Source organism: Octopus bimaculoides, chromosome 25 (assembly GCF_001194135.2).
Source record: "Octopus bimaculoides isolate UCB-OBI-ISO-001 chromosome 25, ASM119413v2, whole genome shotgun sequence".
Taxonomy (NCBI): domain Eukaryota; kingdom Metazoa; phylum Mollusca; class Cephalopoda; order Octopoda; family Octopodidae; genus Octopus; species Octopus bimaculoides.
In genome coordinates, this window is record NC_069005.1 from 25,859,026 (window position 1) to 25,862,338 (window position 3,313).

At 37.4% G+C, this 3,313-nt stretch overlaps 2 protein-coding genes across 3 annotated transcripts in view; one reads left to right on the top strand and one right to left on the bottom strand.

Annotated features, from left to right (window-relative positions):
- LOC106878844 (SMC5-SMC6 complex localization factor protein 1) overlaps positions 1-1,026 on the bottom strand; it is a 76,914-nt gene extending 75,888 nt beyond the window's left edge. Inside the window, exon 1 of one of the 2 annotated variants that reach the window (XM_014928186.2) lies at positions 649-1,026. The gene's annotated coding sequence lies outside the window, so the exon portion shown is untranslated. The remainder of the gene's footprint in view (positions 1-648) is intronic. The other variant, XM_014928185.2, reaches the window with a different exon arrangement.
- Positions 1-3,313, top strand: part of LOC106878836 (DNA excision repair protein ERCC-6-like) — a 51,624-nt gene that overhangs the window by 2,020 nt on the left and 46,291 nt on the right. The gene's annotated exons all lie outside the window — the stretch shown is intronic.

A 3,313-nucleotide genomic window follows, 5' to 3' on the forward strand; every position in this document is an offset into this window, starting at 1 on the left:
GGCCTTATATCGGCTGATACGAGGCTAAACAAACCGACCTATGATCAGATATACACTTCATTCGATAACCACACCGTCTTGTTTTCAAACATATTGGACATATCTAAGAAAAATGAATTGCCTTGTAAAGACAGCCCGGTCGGAGATTTGGCTGTTTTTTCTAGCGGACTACATCGAGGTTACCTTGTTAGTTTCGTTTCTTTGACTTAGTTCCACTGTTGTAGAAAGCAACAAATAATGGGACAAGTAATATAGTTTTAAAAATAACCCTCCAAATATATCAGCATTTTCTTCCCAGAGAAAGAAGAGGGAAAAAATTAGAAAGAAAAATGAAATATAAATGATATTGCGACAAGGACCCCCACCCCACCAGCAAAAAAAATAAAATACAAGTTTGTTAATGAATTATTTTATGGTGTGTATAATTATATTTATTTTATACCATGCACAATTATGCTATAGGGTGGACAATTAAGCCTTATAGCGCAGATAATTTGGTTACAAATATCATAAATGACCGTTTATAATGCGGACATAAAGAGCAAAACATAAATATTATTAGAAGAAGAAGGAAGCCGCTTTTTGAGTAATTAATAAATGTAATCGTGAAAGAGACGTATGTGGAAAGAGAGAAAAAGGAATAGACACCTTTTTGCTTCATTTTCTTACCTGAAAAAATTTGACATTTTTTCGGTGGTATTTCTATGAAATTGTCCGACTTCTCAATTAATTTAGAGACAGAATGCAGAAGAAACCATGTCTTTTTTCGCTCCTCTTTTACTTAATTGATGAAAAGGATGTTGAAGAATGTTTCTGTAGCAGACTGTTGTTGTTGTTGCTGGTGAAGTTGTTGTTGTTGTTGTTTATTGCAAGGCGAAGTGAGGAGAGAAGGTGAGTCTAAAGTAAAGTGTTTGAAATACCAGAGGAATATCGGAAAGACGCGGTTAGTAGAGTCGTATAGTGGCTGACACGAGTTGTTTATCTTGATCAGAGGCACAGTGGAAGGGAGGGAGGAGAGAGAGGGAGAGGGAAAGTGATAGTGAGTGAGGGAGAGAAAGAATGGGATATTGAGTGAGTGAGGGAGAGAAAGAATGGGATATTGAGTGAGTGAGGAAGAGAAAGAATGGGATATTGAGTGACTGAGGAAGAGAAAGAATGGGATATTGAGTGAGTGAGGGAGGGTGAGAGATACTTGGTGAACAATAGAGAAATAGTGAGTGAGAGAGGTGAAAAGAGATACGGGAAGAGAAAGAGATATTGAGTGAGAGAGGGGAAAAGAGATACGGGGAGAGAAAGAGATATTGAATGAGAGAGGTGAAAAGAGATACGGGAAGAGAAAGAGATACTGAGTGAGAGAGGGGAAAAGAGATACGGAAGAGAAAGAGATACTGAGTGAGTGAGGGTGGAAGAGAGTGAGAGAGAGAAAGCGATAGTGAGTGAGGAAGAGAAAGAATGTGATATTGAGCAAGTGAGAGAGAGAGTGAGAGATACTTGGTGAACAATAGAGAAATAGTGAGTGAGAGAGGTGAAAAGAGATACGGGAAGAGAAAGAGATATTAAGTGAATGAGGGTGAGGGTGAGAGAGAGAGATAGAGAAAGATAGTCGGTGAAAGAGGTGAAAAGAGACACGGGGAGAAAAGATAATTGAAGAGAACAGGAAGAGGTGAATAAATAGAGGAGAATATAAAAAAGAGGAAGGTAAATAGAGCAAGATATAAACGGAGGAGAAAAGAAATAGAGAGGTGAATACAGCAGGCGATAGAGGGAGGGGAAGAGAAATAAGAGGGAAATAGAACGGGATATAAAGAGAGGGGAGACAAATACAGAGAGGTGAATAAATAGAGCAAGATATAAAGGGAGGGGGAGAGAGAAAAACAGAGAGGTGAATAAATAAAGCGGGACGTTAGGAGAGGAGAGAGAAATTGAGGAATAGAGGGAGTGATAGCAACAGATATGTAGAGAGAGGTAAATATAGAGAGAGGGGGAACAGACAAGAGATATAGAGAGGGTTTACAGTGAAGAATGATAGACAGAGATAGAGATAGACAGTAGTGAAAAGATAGAGTGGTGGATTGACAGAAAGATGTATAGAGCGAGATATATAGACAGACACACACACAAGGGGATGAATTGAAGGAGAAAGATAGGGATAAATTAAGAGTTTGGAAGATAAACAGATGGATAGATAGTTACTAACACAGATCGGTCGCACGATTTAACAAAACCATTTTGTCTATTATCAGAGTCCATTCGGTTACAAGTATTTGATCCAACTCTCTGGTTTGAGGATAAAAACTCCCTTTACACACTCACTTGCCTCGGATGCCCTAAAAAGGGTCATAGGTGCTGCTCTTCCTTTAACTAAACCATAAAAAAAAAAGATAGGTCGGTAGAAAAAAGGACAATACAAAAAAAAAAAACATACTGCTAGATAGATGAATAAATAGTGAGGGTGATCTTACGGTACGGGGGATCGCCATAGTGAGATATAAATAGATATAGAGCTGACAAAAATAGATTGACAAATATACATGACAAGCACCAGTTTGAAACGAACAACATGTCCACTCCGATAAAAGTCACTGGTAGATAAAGATAGATAAATATGTAAGGTGGATACAGACACGAAAAGAAATAAGATAGTTACATATCGTTAAACACATGCAGGACAAATAGAGAAACAGATAGACTGTCGGCAGGACGCACTATTAAAGAAAACAAGCGGCCAGAAAATATAGATAGGTTCTAATAATGTATGTAACGTCTTAAGTTCTTTATTTGATGTTTAAATAATCAATTTAAGATGAGCAGTGCGAGCTCTTTACAAGTCCTTGTCCTTAACGTAATATTGGGGAAAAGTTTCGTTCCAAACCAGTTACAAGCTATCTATCTATTTATATCTCGTCCTCGGTAAATTTTCAGATTAACACCCACACAATTTTCACTAGGGTGTTAGGGTTAGGGTTTTAGGGTTACGGTTACGGTTAGAGTTTTAGGATTAGGGAATTCCGTCCCTAAACCTAACCCTAAAACCTACCCTAATCCAGGGGTTTTCAAACTTTTTGACTTGCGGACCCCTTTATATTTCAGGCTTTACCTTAGGGACCCACCTTATAAACGCTTATGAAATTTATACATAAATATTTGCTTAAAATAACATATATTTTTACATTTATTTATTTAACAGTATTTAACAAATAGGTTTATTGTCAATTAAAAGATTTCGATTAAAAAACATATATAAAATCAAATTGCCCATAAAAAGTATTTGCTGTCCACGGAGCCCCTGTGGTCCGCGGACCACAGTTTGAAA